Here is an 18,595-nt window from a genome sequence, read left to right as displayed (position 1 = left end):
GGGAGGGAGGGAGGGACGGGGACGCGCGCGCACACACGCCTGCCTGCCTGCCTGCCGAAAAAAAAGAAAGAAAAGGTGGATATACTAAGTTTTTTGGAGGGAAAACGCCCAGCTGTCGAAAGGGGCCCGCCTGCAGGGACGGGGACGGACACGCACGCAAGCAAGCAAGCAAGCAAGCAAGCAAGCAAGCAAGCAAGCAAGCAAGCCACGCCTGCCTCCCTGGGAAAAGGCTGAAAAACCTAAGTTTTTTGGAGGGAAAACGCACGGGAGCCGAAAAGGGGGCCGGCCTGCTTGCCCAGAGAGTCGAGACGCGGGAAAGCGCACAGAGGGAGCACGGGAACCGAGAGGGCGAGAGAGAGAGACAGAACACAGAGACACACAGATGGGGGACGAGGGACGAGACCCGAGAAGAAGGAGCTCCAGTCCACTTCGCTCGCTCGCTCGCTCGCTAGCTACCTACGTCTGTCTTTTCACCGCTGAGAGAAGGTGGTGCACCGCTCCCGGAGGCGCTGCAATACCGGGCCGATGCGTGGAGAGGACGGAGCAAGCTCCTGATCCAGCTCCCTGTTCCAAAAATCCGTTTAATATGTGGTCCCCCGATGGGGGACGTATCAGATATTAAACTGATAAGAACAGATACTACACTTGATCTTAGCCAAAAGGCCGAGAAGCGATGCCCACAAAGGCGCGGACCGACGCGCGGGCGTTCCGCTGGCGCACAGTGGCGCAGGCCGACTCCTCTGGAGCCCGGGACCCGCGCAGCTGCCGGCCTCCCTGCAGCCAGAGGCCTGCCGCGGGACTCTGCTCCCCCTCTCTCTTGCCTGCCCGCCTGCCTTCCTGCCAGTCCCGGGCGGGGGCCCTGCTCTTTGATCTTCTGTCAACGGCCCGACAACGACCGCAGCCGCAGGGGGCGCCAGCCGCCCGGCCTCCTTAGCTTAGGCCCCTCCCACCGGCAGCAGCTGCGCCCAACCGGCTGCAAGCCAAAGCCGAGCGCCAGCACCTGCGGGCAGAGGCAAGGGGCAGCTCTCTCTCGGGAGGGAGGGAGGGACGGGGACGCGCGCGCACACACGCCTGCCTGCCTGCCTGCCGAAAAAAAAGAAAGAAAAGGTGGATATACTAAGTTTTTTGGAGGGAAAACGCCCAGCTGTCGAAAGGGGCCCGCCTGCAGGGACGGGGACGGACACGCACGCAAGCAAGCAAGCAAGCAAGCAAGCAAGCAAGCAAGCAAGCAAGCAAGCCACGCCTGCCTCCCTGGGAAAAGGCTGAAAAACCTAAGTTTTTTGGAGGGAAAACGCACGGGAGCCGAAAAGGGGGCCGGCCTGCTTGCCCAGAGAGTCGAGACGCGGGAAAGCGCACAGAGGGAGCACGGGAACCGAGAGGGCGAGAGAGAGAGACAGAACACAGAGACACACAGATGGGGGACGAGGGACGAGACCCGAGAAGAAGGAGCTCCAGTCCACTTCGCTCGCTCGCTCGCTCGCTAGCTACCTACGTCTGTCTTTTCACCGCTGAGAGAAGGTGGTGCACCGCTCCCGGAGGCGCTGCAATACCGGGCCGATGCGTGGAGAGGACGGAGCAAGCTCCTGATCCAGCTCCCTGTTCCAAAAATCCGTTTAATATGTGGTCCCCCGATGGGGGACGTATCAGATATTAAACTGATAAGAACAGATACTACACTTGATCTTAGCCAAAAGGCCGAGAAGCGATGCCCACAAAGGCGCGGACCGACGCGCGGGCGTTCCGCTGGCGCACAGTGGCGCAGGCCGACTCCTCTGGAGCCCGGGACCCGCGCAGCTGCCGGCCTCCCTGCAGCCAGAGGCCTGCCGCGGGACTCTGCTCCCCCTCTCTCTTGCCTGCCCGCCTGCCTTCCTGCCAGTCCCGGGCGGGGGCCCTGCTCTTTGATCTTCTGTCAACGGCCCGACAACGACCGCAGCCGCAGGGGGCGCCAGCCGCCCGGCCTCCTTAGCTTAGGCCCCTCCCACCGGCAGCAGCTGCGCCCAACCGGCTGCAAGCCAAAGCCGAGCGCCAGCACCTGCGGGCAGAGGCAAGGGGCAGCTCTCTCTCGGGAGGGAGGGAGGGACGGGGACGCGCGCGCACACACGCCTGCCTGCCTGCCTGCCGAAAAAAAAGAAAGAAAAGGTGGATATACTAAGTTTTTTGGAGGGAAAACGCCCAGCTGTCGAAAGGGGCCCGCCTGCAGGGACGGGGACGGACACGCACGCAAGCAAGCAAGCAAGCAAGCAAGCAAGCAAGCAAGCCACGCCTGCCTCCCTGGGAAAAGGCTGAAAAACCTAAGTTTTTTGGAGGGAAAACGCACGGGAGCCGAAAAGGGGGCCGGCCTGCTTGCCCAGAGAGTCGAGACGCGGGAAAGCGCACAGAGGGAGCACGGGAACCGAGAGGGCGAGAGAGAGAGACAGAACACAGAGACACACAGATGGGGGACGAGGGACGAGACCCGAGAAGAAGGAGCTCCAGTCCACTTCGCTCGCTCGCTCGCTCGCTAGCTACCTACGTCTGTCTTTTCACCGCTGAGAGAAGGTGGTGCACCGCTCCCGGAGGCGCTGCAATACCGGGCCGATGCGTGGAGAGGACGGAGCAAGCTCCTGATCCAGCTCCCTGTTCCAAAAATCCGTTTAATATGTGGTCCCCCGATGGGGGACGTATCAGATATTAAACTGATAAGAACAGATACTACACTTGATCTTAGCCAAAAGGCCGAGAAGCGATGCCCACAAAGGCGCGGACCGACGCGCGGGCGTTCCGCTGGCGCACAGTGGCGCAGGCCGACTCCTCTGGAGCCCGGGACCCGCGCAGCTGCCGGCCTCCCTGCAGCCAGAGGCCTGCCGCGGGACTCTGCTCCCCCTCTCTCTTGCCTGCCCGCCTGCCTTCCTGCCAGTCCCGGGCGGGGGCCCTGCTCTTTGATCTTCTGTCAACGGCCCGACAACGACCGCAGCCGCAGGGGGCGCCAGCCGCCCGGCCTCCTTAGCTTAGGCCCCTCCCACCGGCAGCAGCTGCGCCCAACCGGCTGCAAGCCAAAGCCGAGCGCCAGCACCTGCGGGCAGAGGCAAGGGGCAGCTCTCTCTCGGGAGGGAGGGAGGGACGGGGACGCGCGCGCACACACGCCTGCCTGCCTGCCTGCCGAAAAAAAAGAAAGAAAAGGTGGATATACTAAGTTTTTTGGAGGGAAAACGCCCAGCTGTCGAAAGGGGCCCGCCTGCAGGGACGGGGACGGACACGCACGCAAGCAAGCAAGCAAGCAAGCAAGCAAGCAAGCAAGCAAGCCACGCCTGCCTCCCTGGGAAAAGGCTGAAAAACCTAAGTTTTTTGGAGGGAAAACGCACGGGAGCCGAAAAGGGGGCCGGCCTGCTTGCCCAGAGAGTCGAGACGCGGGAAAGCGCACAGAGGGAGCACGGGAACCGAGAGGGCGAGAGAGAGAGACAGAACACAGAGACACACAGATGGGGGACGAGGGACGAGACCCGAGAAGAAGGAGCTCCAGTCCACTTCGCTCGCTCGCTCGCTCGCTAGCTACCTACGTCTGTCTTTTCACCGCTGAGAGAAGGTGGTGCACCGCTCCCGGAGGCGCTGCAATACCGGGCCGATGCGTGGAGAGGACGGAGCAAGCTCCTGATCCAGCTCCCTGTTCCAAAAATCCGTTTAATATGTGGTCCCCCGATGGGGGACGTATCAGATATTAAACTGATAAGAACAGATACTACACTTGATCTTAGCCAAAAGGCCGAGAAGCGATGCCCACAAAGGCGCGGACCGACGCGCGGGCGTTCCGCTGGCGCACAGTGGCGCAGGCCGACTCCTCTGGAGCCCGGGACCCGCGCAGCTGCCGGCCTCCCTGCAGCCAGAGGCCTGCCGCGGGACTCTGCTCCCCCTCTCTCTTGCCTGCCCGCCTGCCTTCCTGCCAGTCCCGGGCGGGGGCCCTGCTCTTTGATCTTCTGTCAACGGCCCGACAACGACCGCAGCCGCAGGGGGCGCCAGCCGCCCGGCCTCCTTAGCTTAGGCCCCTCCCACCGGCAGCAGCTGCGCCCAACCGGCTGCAAGCCAAAGCCGAGCGCCAGCACCTGCGGGCAGAGGCAAGGGGCAGCTCTCTCTCGGGAGGGAGGGAGGGACGGGGACGCGCGCGCACACACGCCTGCCTGCCTGCCTGCCGAAAAAAAAGAAAGAAAAGGTGGATATACTAAGTTTTTTGGAGGGAAAACGCCCAGCTGTCGAAAGGGGCCCGCCTGCAGGGACGGGGACGGACACGCACGCAAGCAAGCAAGCAAGCAAGCAAGCAAGCAAGCAAGCAAGCAAGCCACGCCTGCCTCCCTGGGAAAAGGCTGAAAAACCTAAGTTTTTTGGAGGGAAAACGCACGGGAGCCGAAAAGGGGGCCGGCCTGCTTGCCCAGAGAGTCGAGACGCGGGAAAGCGCACAGAGGGAGCACGGGAACCGAGAGGGCGAGAGAGAGAGACAGAACACAGAGACACACAGATGGGGGACGAGGGACGAGACCCGAGAAGAAGGAGCTCCAGTCCACTTCGCTCGCTCGCTCGCTCGCTAGCTACCTACGTCTGTCTTTTCACCGCTGAGAGAAGGTGGTGCACCGCTCCCGGAGGCGCTGCAATACCGGGCCGATGCGTGGAGAGGACGGAGCAAGCTCCTGATCCAGCTCCCTGTTCCAAAAATCCGTTTAATATGTGGTCCCCCGATGGGGGACGTATCAGATATTAAACTGATAAGAACAGATACTACACTTGATCTTAGCCAAAAGGCCGAGAAGCGATGCCCACAAAGGCGCGGACCGACGCGCGGGCGTTCCGCTGGCGCACAGTGGCGCAGGCCGACTCCTCTGGAGCCCGGGACCCGCGCAGCTGCCGGCCTCCCTGCAGCCAGAGGCCTGCCGCGGGACTCTGCTCCCCCTCTCTCTTGCCTGCCCGCCTGCCTTCCTGCCAGTCCCGGGCGGGGGCCCTGCTCTTTGATCTTCTGTCAACGGCCCGACAACGACCGCAGCCGCAGGGGGCGCCAGCCGCCCGGCCTCCTTAGCTTAGGCCCCTCCCACCGGCAGCAGCTGCGCCCAACCGGCTGCAAGCCAAAGCCGAGCGCCAGCACCTGCGGGCAGAGGCAAGGGGCAGCTCTCTCTCGGGAGGGAGGGAGGGACGGGGACGCGCGCGCACACACGCCTGCCTGCCTGCCTGCCGAAAAAAAAGAAAGAAAAGGTGGATATACTAAGTTTTTTGGAGGGAAAACGCCCAGCTGTCGAAAGGGGCCCGCCTGCAGGGACGGGGACGGACACGCACGCAAGCAAGCAAGCAAGCAAGCAAGCAAGCAAGCAAGCAAGCAAGCAAGCCACGCCTGCCTCCCTGGGAAAAGGCTGAAAAACCTAAGTTTTTTGGAGGGAAAACGCACGGGAGCCGAAAAGGGGGCCGGCCTGCTTGCCCAGAGAGTCGAGACGCGGGAAAGCGCACAGAGGGAGCACGGGAACCGAGAGGGCGAGAGAGAGAGACAGAACACAGAGACACACAGATGGGGGACGAGGGACGAGACCCGAGAAGAAGGAGCTCCAGTCCACTTCGCTCGCTCGCTCGCTCGCTAGCTACCTACGTCTGTCTTTTCACCGCTGAGAGAAGGTGGTGCACCGCTCCCGGAGGCGCTGCAATACCGGGCCGATGCGTGGAGAGGACGGAGCAAGCTCCTGATCCAGCTCCCTGTTCCAAAAATCCGTTTAATATGTGGTCCCCCGATGGGGGACGTATCAGATATTAAACTGATAAGAACAGATACTACACTTGATCTTAGCCAAAAGGCCGAGAAGCGATGCCCACAAAGGCGCGGACCGACGCGCGGGCGTTCCGCTGGCGCACAGTGGCGCAGGCCGACTCCTCTGGAGCCCGGGACCCGCGCAGCTGCCGGCCTCCCTGCAGCCAGAGGCCTGCCGCGGGACTCTGCTCCCCCTCTCTCTTGCCTGCCCGCCTGCCTTCCTGCCAGTCCCGGGCGGGGGCCCTGCTCTTTGATCTTCTGTCAACGGCCCGACAACGACCGCAGCCGCAGGGGGCGCCAGCCGCCCGGCCTCCTTAGCTTAGGCCCCTCCCACCGGCAGCAGCTGCGCCCAACCGGCTGCAAGCCAAAGCCGAGCGCCAGCACCTGCGGGCAGAGGCAAGGGGCAGCTCTCTCTCGGGAGGGAGGGAGGGACGGGGACGCGCGCGCACACACGCCTGCCTGCCTGCCTGCCGAAAAAAAAGAAAGAAAAGGTGGATATACTAAGTTTTTTGGAGGGAAAACGCCCAGCTGTCGAAAGGGGCCCGCCTGCAGGGACGGGGACGGACACGCACGCAAGCAAGCAAGCAAGCAAGCAAGCAAGCAAGCAAGCAAGCCACGCCTGCCTCCCTGGGAAAAGGCTGAAAAACCTAAGTTTTTTGGAGGGAAAACGCACGGGAGCCGAAAAGGGGGCCGGCCTGCTTGCCCAGAGAGTCGAGACGCGGGAAAGCGCACAGAGGGAGCACGGGAACCGAGAGGGCGAGAGAGAGAGACAGAACACAGAGACACACAGATGGGGGACGAGGGACGAGACCCGAGAAGAAGGAGCTCCAGTCCACTTCGCTCGCTCGCTCGCTCGCTAGCTACCTACGTCTGTCTTTTCACCGCTGAGAGAAGGTGGTGCACCGCTCCCGGAGGCGCTGCAATACCGGGCCGATGCGTGGAGAGGACGGAGCAAGCTCCTGATCCAGCTCCCTGTTCCAAAAATCCGTTTAATATGTGGTCCCCCGATGGGGGACGTATCAGATATTAAACTGATAAGAACAGATTTTTTTTTTTTTTTTTTTTTTTTTTTTTATTATACAAAATACAAAATAAAACACCAAAACTACAAATACATAAGTCCAAAAACACAATCAAAAACAAAAACAATTACACAGCTAAATCAAAGGTATCATAATCTCATCCCTTATATAGACACAACCCACCCCAATACAATTCCCTTGCTCAAAAACAAACCCACAATTAACATGAAGCAGATATGCGTACATAAAATAAACAACTTACTTGAAAAACACAGTACATGATTTCCAACCCCAACCCTATTTACATAATCCCGCCCCTTATGCAAATTACCTACCACCCCCAAATTCACCCAACAGTCTTATTTACAAATTACAGGAACATTAAAGGACCTAGACTATTTCCAATCCCAGATATCCACTATGGATTTCCATTTCTCCTTTGCGGCATGAAAACCCCATCTTTTTATGTCCCCTTCTACCAACCCTCTCAAATTCCATAAAAGCCTTCTATATAACCCATCTACTGTACAAACAATTCCCCTCTTGACTAACAAATTCCTGGAATTCCATAACTCAAACTTAATTAAACTAACTAGCAACCATAACACAAAGCTCTTAGCGTTTGCCCCACCTCCCACCTTCAACCCATATAACACAACTGCAGGAAGTACACAGAAAGTGGAGGACAGGCTACTAAACAAAGTTTCACATTTGTTCCAGGTCCGCTGAGCAAAATTACAGTCCCAAAACACGTGGCTGATCGACTCCACCGCATGACACCCGGCTCTAGGACACTCCTGCTGCTTTGTCAGCTTATGTTTGAACAAAACCTCACGAACTGCCAAACGACCCCAAGCGGATAGCCAGTTCAAATCCATTAGATGGTGCTGTAGCCCTCTGGGCTGGACTCGCCGCCAGACCACGTTGGGGACGCCACCTACGAGGCTGGCCTCTTCAGCTTGAGTTACTGCAGAATAGAGCCGTCTGTGGTTAAGCAGGACCTGGTGATCTTTAAGCTCAGGGTGCTGTTTCAGCCAGTGTGTCGCATGCCGATAGTGCCATGGCAGATCGTTCCCATGAGGCAAACTGTTGGACCACTGAGCCAGGGCGCGCACGTGGCTAGATAGCCAGAACCTGACAAAATACTGAAAGGGATGTGAGACTGGGGAATGCAGAGCTATACACAGGCCAGACACATATATACAGTTTAGCTTTACAGGGAAGTTGGGAACTCCCCGTCCGCCTTCTTCCACTGGGCGATACATATCGACTCTGCGCACATACTCATATTTTCCCCCCCACATGAACATAAAAACCTCCCTTACCAGATATCTGTTGAAGCGCGCAGGCATGGGATACACCGATGCTAGATAAACCAGCACAGGCAGAAACACCACTTTCAGGATCAGGACTTTACCTACAAAGGACAGCTGCTTGTTCTTCCAGTGCGTCAGCTGCAGCCTAGCCTTCTCCAGCCTCTGGGACCAATTGCACCAAGCAGCATCCTGTGCCGTGAATAACACCCCTAGAATCTTAAGGGGCCCTTGACAGATGTCCAATCCATGCGCTGGTCCCAGCTGTTCTTTCCAAGGCCCGAAGAACTTGATCTGACTTTTCCCCCTGTTTAGCTTTGCACCTGACGCGAGGGAGAAGTTCTCGAAGACGTCCAAGGCCGCCTGTAGGCTAAGGTAAGAGCTGAGAAATAAGGTAACATCGTCAGCATATAATGCCACCTTAACTCTTTTTCCTCCACTCCCAGGTACGAGGATCCCGTCAATGGATGGCTCCTTCTGGACTGCCCGCGCATAAGGTTCCATATATAGTGCAAAAAGTAATGGGGACAGGGGGCAGCCCTGACGCACACCAGACTCTTGGAGAACCAGTCCTCCCAGGTGCCCGTTCACCAGAACTCTACTGCCAACCTGTGAGTACAGTATTTTTAACCAGCCCAGCATGACAGGGCCGAATCCCATCTTCTCCATCACTTGCCAGACAAAGGTGTGTGAGACATTGTCAAAAGCTTTTTCTAGGTCCAAGCTGGCGATCAGCAACGGGACGTTCCTGTTCTCGGACCACGCTATCACATCCCGTACTAGTTGGAGGGTCCAGCTGGCACGCCGACCTCGAACCCCGCAGGTTTGGTCCCAACCGATCACATGAGCTAGGACCCCCTTCAAGCGGTTTACCAGCACTTTAGCGATCAGCTTATAGTCCACGCACAACATCTGCAGCGGCCTCCAGTTCTTAAGGTCCTTTGCAGGTCCTTTTTTATACAACAGTGTGAGGATTCCCTCCCTCATAGACTCACACATAGCCTTCCTACGAAAGATTTCCTCCGTCACCTGAAGTAAGATTGGCCCTAAGATATCCCAGAACGTCCGATAAAATTCGGCTGGTAGTCCGTCTTTACCTGGTACCTTACCAGCCTTCATGCCGAGCAGAGCGTCGCCAAGTTCCTGCAAGCTTATAGGAGCCTCCAACTGTTCTTGGGCTTTGACAGGAACCTGCGCTGTAATACCGCTCAGCAGCTTTGCACCCATGGCCTCGTCCACCGTCTTTAGGGAAAAAAGACATTGGTAAAAGTGCCTCACCACTTCCAGCATCTCCTCACTACTAGTAACTATTTTCCCCTCCGAAGTCTGAATGCCAGTCATCACACTGCGCTTCTGTCTCTGACGAATTTGCCGGAAGAAAAAACTGGAACATGTTTCGTGAGATTGTATGAACTGCACGTGGGCTCTGAACAGGTAACTCCTTGCCTTTTGCTCGTGATAAGTGCGCAGTTCAGCTTTAGCTGCTGCAATATCTTCAGGGCACACTGACATATCCTTATTACACTGGGAAAACAAGGTGTTTAATCTTTCCTGCAGCGCCCTGCCCTTCTGCCGCTCACGCTTGAGCCTTGCTCTGCCATAAATTCTGGTCTCCTTTCTAATTTTCTTTTTTAAGTGTTCCCACCAATCAATCAGGGGAGTCCCCAGATTCCTCTCCTTCCACCATGTTTGCAATTTGTACCTCATTACCTTGACATATTCGTCTTCTCTTAGGTTCTCCGTATTTAACTTCCACACCCCACGCCCAAACTGGTTCCTTAAATGTGGAAAATGGGCCTCTACTAGGGCATGGTCAGAAAAACCTACCGGCAGCACCACCACCTTCTCCACAGGTACGTCCAGTGAGGCGAATACATAATCAAGGCGCTTCACAGTACCTTGAGCGTTCCTCCACGTGGCCTCTGCTTTCTCCTTTCGGATCCGGTAGGCGCAGTCGTAAAGTCCAAACTGTGCTAGAAGAAGATTGAGCTGCTTTGCCCCTGGATCCCTCTTATCTTGGAGGTCCACGTTAAAGTCTCCTCCCATGATGATCCATTTGTTGGTAAGGCAAACAGGATAAAGTTCCTTAAAGAAATCTGCCCGTAAAGCCATCATTGCCGGGGCATACACACACACACACCGAAAGCAATTCTCACCCGAACAAATATCCAAATATAAGGCTCTCCCAGGCACTACATTCACACATTTCTCCACTATAAAATTGCGATTGCCAAATAAAACTCCAACTCCCGAGGAGTGGACACCTCCGATATTCCATCTAGAATCTCCTCTGTCCCACTCACGAGTGAACTGTATGACGTCTCTTTCATCTTTTAGATGGACTTCCTGCACCAAACAAATATCAAAAACCATGGTTTTCAGGTAAGAAAAAAAGGCCGTCCTCTTTACTAAGTTCCTTAAACCCCGAATATTTAAAGTTAATATTTTCAACATTAGGGGGCAGTAAAAAGGCTCATCAGCTCCATGTAGGCTTGACGCACTGACGCCTCCCTTTGTCCCTGCAAATATAGTTTATCTATTTTACCTCCTGATCGCGTACAGCCAACTGACACTCCTTCATGCAACCTCAGCACACGTCGGAAGTTTGACGGCCGGGGCGGGTACTGCACGTTTCCGTTCTTCCAGGCACAGGCCTCCAAAAACTGCAGCGGGACCTCCAGAATCTTCAGCACTTTGTCAGGGCGCCTTTCCACCCCCACCTCGTACATCTCCTTCAGTTCTCCCTTGTCCCTTATCCATTTCTTTACAAAGTCACCCAACAACATCTTCTTATTGGTCGCATCTATCTGGTTGCGGCCCTTTACTTCGAGGGTTGAAATCTCCTCACCAGAGTGCTCACAACGCACGACAATCCCTGCCGGAGATAGCCCTTGCTCATTGAAGGTCCTAGGCCAGACTATTTTGCTGGCCTTTTCGTCCCATTTACAGAACTTCTTGAACCTCATAGGTACCTCAGCGAATATAAAGACATCTCGTTCTTCTCTCTGCAGGGCGACGCGTGGCTGCATGTGTTCTTCTGAGGCTTCTGCCGAGGTCGGGGTCATCTCCGTTTCTGGAATGACAAAGCCTGAGGACATACCCGACTCTGCCGTAAGGGGGGGGTCACCCACACCACTTACCTCGCCCTCCGACCCTAGTGGAGTAGATTCGGCCTGGGCCAACGAATCTGTGGCCATCGACTCAAGGTATTCCATGGGATCTACACCCGATTTCTTCACCAAGGGCGGCACATCATTTTCCGCCTTTCTTTTCACAACTTTCCTGGCCTGGACGGTGTCCATGGCCTCCTCTTCATCCACTCTGTCCCCCCAGTCTGACCCTACTTCCTCCGCAGAGGGCAGGCTTGATTCCTCAGCCAACGCTCTTATATGCTCTAGCGCGGCGAGCGAGACCCCACCTTCCTCCTCTGCGCTCCCCAGGACCTCCTCAGCACTCACCGGAGCCTCCGTCTCTTCTTCGCCGCTGCGATCTTCTGCTGAGGTAAGTGCTGTTGCCGTCTGCCTGTGGTCCGTTACCTCCTGCCCTTGATCCACACCCTCAGGTTCCATCACCTCCTCGCCAGCGTCAGGGACCAGCGACGCCGGTGCCGGGCCCTCTGCTGCATCTTCTGCCTGGTGAACTGAGGTAACACTTGCTGCCGATGTGCCACCCGCCACGGCTGCGAAACTCATACCTTTCTTTGGGCACGCCCTGTAAATGTGCCCAGAGACCCCACACAAATTACATTTCGGCTCAGCCCTGCACATGAAGGTGCTGTGCCCCACAGTATCACACCTTCGACAGACCTCCACATCACAGTCAGCAGCATAATGGCCCTTCTGCCTGCATCGTCTACACGCCAAGGGTTGATCAGGGTAGTACAGATAACCTGTATAAGTTCCAATTGAGAAGTTAGCAGGAGGGTGCAAGAGCCCATCTTCAGCACTAGGGTCCGCTCTGAAACGCACCAGAAATTTCCTTTTCCCGTTCCAGACTCTCTTCCTATCCATCTCCTTGATACCCGTGCCCTGAACGTCAACAAATCTTTTAAGAAAATTAACAATGTCTGCGTCTGGGGTAAAAGGGTTGTTCATATGGACCCATATGGGTCTCGCCTCCCGTGCAAACAAAGGTTCAAGGAAAAAATGAACAAAAGGTTCCTCCAGTCTGCGAGCAGTCAAAACAGACCAAACTTTCGTGCACTGTTCAGCAGAGTAAAGTGACAAATCAAAAATCTTTTTACCTGGAAAGTCCTGGAGGCAATAGATCTCTTCAGGCTGTAAGGACAAATGCTTGAAAAGGACTTCATCCTCGAAAGCATCCCTCTTGGCAAAATCCTTGTCAGAAGCCTCCACTCGCAGCACAAAACGCACAGTATGCCTTGGTCTTGCATTCTTGCTTGAAGTCCTCTCCATCTTGTGTAGAGTGGCCGGAATCCTATCCGCCACAAAGAAAAAATCGCCGTCGCCTGGAAAAAGCCGCGCCGTCCACCCCTTCCCGCCTTTGACTCAGAGCCCAAGCCGCGGTCAGGCCACGCACTCAGGATCTTCGCCAAAAGGCCGAGAAGCGATGCCCACAAAGGCGCGGACCGACGCGCGGGCGTTCCGCTGGCGCACAGTGGCGCAGGCCGACTCCTCTGGAGCCCGGGACCCGCGCAGCTGCCGGCCTCCCTGCAGCCAGAGGCCTGCCGCGGGACTCTGCTCCCCCTCTCTCTTGCCTGCCCGCCTGCCTTCCTGCCAGTCCCGGGCGGGGGCCCTGCTCTTTGATCTTCTGTCAACGGCCCGACAACGACCGCAGCCGCAGGGGGCGCCAGCCGCCCGGCCTCCTTAGCTTAGGCCCCTCCCACCGGCAGCAGCTGCGCCCAACCGGCTGCAAGCCAAAGCCGAGCGCCAGCACCTGCGGGCAGAGGCAAGGGGCAGCTCTCTCTCGGGAGGGAGGGAGGGACGGGGACGCGCGCGCACACACGCCTGCCTGCCTGCCTGCCGAAAAAAAAGAAAGAAAAGGTGGATATACTAAGTTTTTTGGAGGGAAAACGCCCAGCTGTCGAAAGGGGCCCGCCTGCAGGGACGGGGACGGACACGCACGCAAGCAAGCAAGCAAGCAAGCAAGCAAGCAAGCAAGCAAGCAAGCCACGCCTGCCTCCCTGGGAAAAGGCTGAAAAACCTAAGTTTTTTGGAGGGAAAACGCACGGGAGCCGAAAAGGGGGCCGGCCTGCTTGCCCAGAGAGTCGAGACGCGGGAAAGCGCACAGAGGGAGCACGGGAACCGAGAGGGCGAGAGAGAGAGACAGAACACAGAGACACACAGATGGGGGACGAGGGACGAGACCCGAGAAGAAGGAGCTCCAGTCCACTTCGCTCGCTCGCTCGCTCGCTAGCTACCTACGTCTGTCTTTTCACCGCTGAGAGAAGGTGGTGCACCGCTCCCGGAGGCGCTGCAATACCGGGCCGATGCGTGGAGAGGACGGAGCAAGCTCCTGATCCAGCTCCCTGTTCCAAAAATCCGTTTAATATGTGGTCCCCCGATGGGGGACGTATCAGATATTAAACTGATAAGAACAGATTTTTTTTTTTTTTTTTTTTTTTTTATTGCAAAATTACAAAAGAAATTCCAAAAAAACTCCAAATATACACAAAACACATCATAAACTCAAATACACATTAGTCATAGTAACAACTTAAGTCATATCAACCCACAATTCTGTTAAACACAAAAATTCCATTCAACAGTCAACTAACAACAACTTCTAAATACTAACAACATTTCTCATACAATTTTCAACAAATTATTACACAGCAAAATCCCTACGAAACACAAATCTATTTAACTCTATTACACAGTCTCAAACCCCACTAATCTCCATACTCCCGCCCCTTATGCAAATTAAACCAAAACCCCCATCCCCAAACTTACAATACATTCATTCCCTTAACCCCATTATATACAGTCTGCATCCCATTACAATTTACAAAAACATAATGAAACAGTTCCCCACCAACATCTCATTTACATTCCCACCCCTTATATTAATTCTCTACACAAAACCAGCTCTCCTCTCAATATCACACGCCTCCCATCACACCCACTTAAAAACAGAACATATTCCATTAAACCAAAACCATACATAGAACAAACCCATCCTAAATACAACTAAGCACAGACATCATCTGAAACACTACTCTCACTTCCCCTGTTACGCAACATTTTAGCAAATGTAACAGAAGCATCTTTACACTCCGCTTTAACTTTCCCCGACACCCGTAGCCCTTTAAACATTCTTTTTTCCGGAAACGCGTATTCAAAAAGAAGCTGTGGAAACTCCTTTTCCATATACCGTGACACAGCCATCACCCGTTTCCTATCCAAAGCCTCAAAAAGGCTTTCCCACATATCCCTATCCACTACCCCTCGAAACCCCTTTCTATTTTTCCTCAAAGGCCATTTAAGATGAATACAACCTTTCCTTTCTTCCCTCCACTGCTTCCACTCAATATCTTCATCCCAAAAATCCGTCATACGCCCCAAACCCTCTACTGACTTTTCCTCTCCCATCAGCACCTCCCCCTTTGGGACATCGTCCTCCTCCTTCTCAGAATCAATATCAACAGTTAGAACAGCGAAGGGGTTTGCGCTCTCCACTGCCTGCCCACCCACTTCCTCCTTTTGCCTAACAACACCCTTCCCTTTACCCTTCCCCCTCTGAGCCACTGACCAGTCAATACCCTCACCCCCCTCCGACACTTGACCAGCCCCACTTGGATCGTCGTCCTCCACCTCCTCAGGATCACCAGCCGCCACTTTCTTCCTGCGAGAGACTCCCCTCTCCGCCACTTGGCCTATTCCACTTGAGTCGTCGTCACCCTTCACCTCCTCAGGATCCGGATCCGCCACCCTCTTCCGACTAGGAATTCCTGGAACAGACATCCCCCGGCTCCCCGAAGGCCCCTCATCACCATCCATTTCAATGTCAGGCACACTCTCCGCCCACGACATCCTTCCTGATTCTTCGACCAACTCCTCCACCATCTCGGTGACCTCCTCCAGACCCCCTCCCTGCTTAGGGAACACCAAACCTCCATCTTTCTCCGCCACACCTCCAGCCGCCACCATAGGCTCCTTCCCCGCAGACCTCTGTTCTCCTGGAGCCGCTCCCGTCCTCCTTGCAAAGGACTCTCCAGCAGTCGATCGAGCCCGGGCTGCACCTGCATAGCTCCTTGACCTTTGAAAACAGTTCTTATACACATGGCTTGCTTCACCACACAAATTACAAGATAAGGGCTTGGCACACTTCTCTGCCCTGTGCCCTACTTCCCCACACCTTCTGCAACAAATAACAGTGCATTCAGCTGCCACGTGACCCTCCGCTGCACAGTTCCGACATACAAATGGCTGCCCAGGGTAATTCAGGTGACCTCCATTCGAACCAATCGTAAAGAAAGCTGGTGGGTGAACATACCCACCTTTCTCAGATGCATTAGTCCTTAAGCGCACCATGTACCTCCTTTTCCCCGTCCAGAAATTCCTAGAGTCCATAACCTTTACACCATTCCCTTGAATGTCCACAAATCTTCTCAAAAAACATACCAGCTCAGACTCTGGCACATACGGATTATGCATATGCACAGTCAAAGGCCTTAGTTCTCTGGCAAACAATGGCTCTATAACAAAATTAACAAAGGGCAAGTTCTCCTTCTGATCTTGAAGAACATTCCATTTCTCCATACAAACTTTCTCCGAAATAAAAGAAACATCAAAAATACCTTTCCCAGGAAAATCTTGATAACAAAAAACATCCGGTACCTCCACGCCCAAAGCTTGGATCAGCACAATGTCCGAAAACTCCTCTCTCTTCATCCTTTCGGTTCCCGGTTTCTCCTTCCATACGAAACGAACGGAATTCCGCATCCGTCCCTCTCTGCCCAACCACTCTCCGCCTGCCGAAGCCGCAACTCCGCCAATCGCCTCCATCGCTCCGTCCTCTCCCCTCCGGTTGACTCTGCCTCCAACAGCCGCCTCCACCGTCGCCTCCTCCGCCGCCTTCCCGACCCTCTGACTAAGACCTCGGAACTGCGGTCAAGCCACTTGAACCTTGATCTTAGCCAAAAGGCCGAGAAGCGATGCCCACAAAGGCGCGGACCGACGCGCGGGCGTTCCGCTGGCGCACAGTGGCGCAGGCCGACTCCTCTGGAGCCCGGGACCCGCGCAGCTGCCGGCCTCCCTGCAGCCAGAGGCCTGCCGCGGGACTCTGCTCCCCCTCTCTCTTGCCTGCCCGCCTGCCTTCCTGCCAGTCCCGGGCGGGGGCCCTGCTCTTTGATCTTCTGTCAACGGCCCGACAACGACCGCAGCCGCAGGGGGCGCCAGCCGCCCGGCCTCCTTAGCTTAGGCCCCTCCCACCGGCAGCAGCTGCGCCCAACCGGCTGCAAGCCAAAGCCGAGCGCCAGCACCTGCGGGCAGAGGCAAGGGGCAGCTCTCTCTCGGGAGGGAGGGAGGGACGGGGACGCGCGCGCACACACGCCTGCCTGCCTGCCTGCCGAAAAAAAAGAAAGAAAAGGTGGATATACTAAGTTTTTTGGAGGGAAAACGCCCAGCTGTCGAAAGGGGCCCGCCTGCAGGGACGGGGACGGACACGCACGCAAGCAAGCAAGCAAGCAAGCAAGCAAGCAAGCAAGCAAGCAAGCAAGCCACGCCTGCCTCCCTGGGAAAAGGCTGAAAAACCTAAGTTTTTTGGAGGGAAAACGCACGGGAGCCGAAAAGGGGGCCGGCCTGCTTGCCCAGAGAGTCGAGACGCGGGAAAGCGCACAGAGGGAGCACGGGAACCGAGAGGGCGAGAGAGAGAGACAGAACACAGAGACACACAGATGGGGGACGAGGGACGAGACCCGAGAAGAAGGAGCTCCAGTCCACTTCGCTCGCTCGCTCGCTCGCTAGCTACCTACGTCTGTCTTTTCACCGCTGAGAGAAGGTGGTGCACCGCTCCCGGAGGCGCTGCAATACCGGGCCGATGCGTGGAGAGGACGGAGCAAGCTCCTGATCCAGCTCCCTGTTCCAAAAATCCGTTTAATATGTGGTCCCCCGATGGGGGACGTATCAGATATTAAACTGATAAGAACAGATACTACACTTGATCTTAGCCAAAAGGCCGAGAAGCGATGCCCACAAAGGCGCGGACCGACGCGCGGGCGTTCCGCTGGCGCACAGTGGCGCAGGCCGACTCCTCTGGAGCCCGGGACCCGCGCAGCTGCCGGCCTCCCTGCAGCCAGAGGCCTGCCGCGGGACTCTGCTCCCCCTCTCTCTTGCCTGCCCGCCTGCCTTCCTGCCAGTCCCGGGCGGGGGCCCTGCTCTTTGATCTTCTGTCAACGGCCCGACAACGACCGCAGCCGCAGGGGGCGCCAGCCGCCCGGCCTCCTTAGCTTAGGCCCCTCCCACCGGCAGCAGCTGCGCCCAACCGGCTGCAAGCCAAAGCCGAGCGCCAGCACCTGCGGGCAGAGGCAAGGGGCAGCTCTCTCTCGGGAGGGAGGGAGGGACGGGGACGCGCGCGCACACACGCCTGCCTGCCTGCCTGCCGAAAAAAAAGAAAGAAAAGGTGGATATACTAAGTTTTTTGGAGGGAAAACGCCCAGCTGTCGAAAGGGGCCCGCCTGCAGGGACGGGGACGGACACGCACGCAAGCAAGCAAGCAAGCAAGCAAGCAAGCAAGCAAGCAAGCAAGCAAGCCACGCCTGCCTCCCTGGGAAAAGGCTGAAAAACCTAAGTTTTTTGGAGGGAAAACGCACGGGAGCCGAAAAGGGGGCCGGCCTGCTTGCCCAGAGAGTCGAGACGCGGGAAAGCGCACAGAGGGAGCACGGGAACCGAGAGGGCGAGAGAGAGAGACAGAACACAGAGACACACAGATGGGGGACGAGGGACGAGACCCGAGAAGAAGGAGCTCCAGTCCACTTCGCTCGCTCGCTCGCTCGCTAGCTACCTACGTCTGTCTTTTCACCGCTGAGAGAAGGTGGTGCACCGCTCCCGGAGGCGCTGCAATACCGGGCCGATGCGTGGAGAGGACGGAGCAAGCTCCTGATCCAGCTCCCTGTTCCAAAAATCCGTTTAATATGTGGTCCCCCGATGGGGGACGTATCAGATATTAAACTGATAAGAACAGATACTACACTTGATCTTAGCCAAAAGGCCGAGAAGCGATGCCCACAAAGGCGCGGACCGACGCGCGGGCGTTCCGCTGGCGCACAGTGGCGCAGGCCGACTCCTCTGGAGCCCGGGACCCGCGCAGCTGCCGGCCTCCCTGCAGCCAGAGGCCTGCCGCGGGACTCTGCTCCCCCTCTCTCTTGCCTGCCCGCCTGCCTTCCTGCCAGTCCCGGGCGGGGGCCCTGCTCTTTGATCTTCTGTCAACGGCCCGACAACGACCGCAGCCGCAGGGGGCGCCAGCCGCCCGGCCTCCTTAGCTTAGGCCCCTCCCACCGGCAGCAGCTGCGCCCAACCGGCTGCAAGCCAAAGCCGAGCGCCAGCACC

General features: G+C 56.5%; 9 non-coding genes and 1 pseudogene across 9 annotated transcripts; all 10 read right to left on the bottom strand.

Moving 5' to 3' along the window:
- Nucleotides 1-484: 484 nt before the first annotated feature.
- LOC148636146 (U2 spliceosomal RNA) lies at nt 485-675 on the bottom strand. The gene has a single exon (XR_015932565.1). It is a non-coding gene; the product is annotated as a U2 spliceosomal RNA (small nuclear RNA).
- An 841-nt stretch (nt 676-1,516) lies between these two features.
- LOC148636145 (U2 spliceosomal RNA) lies at nt 1,517-1,707 on the bottom strand. The gene has a single exon (XR_015932564.1). It is a non-coding gene; the product is annotated as a U2 spliceosomal RNA (small nuclear RNA).
- Nucleotides 1,708-2,536: 829 nt separating this feature from the next.
- Nucleotides 2,537-2,727, bottom strand: LOC148636144 (U2 spliceosomal RNA). The gene has a single exon (XR_015932563.1). It is a non-coding gene; the product is annotated as a U2 spliceosomal RNA (small nuclear RNA).
- An 833-nt stretch (nt 2,728-3,560) lies between these two features.
- LOC148636143 (U2 spliceosomal RNA) lies at nt 3,561-3,751 on the bottom strand. The gene has a single exon (XR_015932562.1). It is a non-coding gene; the product is annotated as a U2 spliceosomal RNA (small nuclear RNA).
- Nucleotides 3,752-4,588: 837 nt separating this feature from the next.
- On the bottom strand, nt 4,589-4,779 carry LOC148636142 (U2 spliceosomal RNA). The gene has a single exon (XR_015932561.1). It is a non-coding gene; the product is annotated as a U2 spliceosomal RNA (small nuclear RNA).
- Nucleotides 4,780-5,620: 841 nt separating this feature from the next.
- LOC148636141 (U2 spliceosomal RNA) lies at nt 5,621-5,811 on the bottom strand. Its single transcript, XR_015932560.1, has one exon. It is a non-coding gene; the product is annotated as a U2 spliceosomal RNA (small nuclear RNA).
- An 833-nt stretch (nt 5,812-6,644) lies between these two features.
- LOC148636140 (U2 spliceosomal RNA) lies at nt 6,645-6,849 on the bottom strand (annotated as a pseudogene).
- Nucleotides 6,850-13,495: 6,646 nt separating this feature from the next.
- LOC148636139 (U2 spliceosomal RNA) lies at nt 13,496-13,695 on the bottom strand. The gene has a single exon (XR_015932582.1). It is a non-coding gene; the product is annotated as a U2 spliceosomal RNA (small nuclear RNA).
- A 3,351-nt stretch (nt 13,696-17,046) lies between these two features.
- Nucleotides 17,047-17,237, bottom strand: LOC148636138 (U2 spliceosomal RNA). The gene has a single exon (XR_015932559.1). It is a non-coding gene; the product is annotated as a U2 spliceosomal RNA (small nuclear RNA).
- Nucleotides 17,238-18,078: 841 nt separating this feature from the next.
- LOC148636137 (U2 spliceosomal RNA) lies at nt 18,079-18,269 on the bottom strand. Its single transcript, XR_015932558.1, has one exon. It is a non-coding gene; the product is annotated as a U2 spliceosomal RNA (small nuclear RNA).
- Nucleotides 18,270-18,595: the final 326 nt, after the last annotated feature.

The sequence above is a fragment of the Lepisosteus platostomus genome, unplaced genomic scaffold, assembly GCF_059453375.1.
Source record: "Lepisosteus platostomus isolate fLepPlt1 unplaced genomic scaffold, fLepPlt1.hap1 Scaffold_197_H1, whole genome shotgun sequence".
Classification (NCBI taxonomy): Eukaryota; Metazoa; Chordata; class Actinopteri; order Semionotiformes; family Lepisosteidae; genus Lepisosteus; species Lepisosteus platostomus.
The sequence above is the reverse complement of the archived record's forward strand: the minus strand, read 5'-3'. Positions and strand labels throughout refer to the sequence as shown.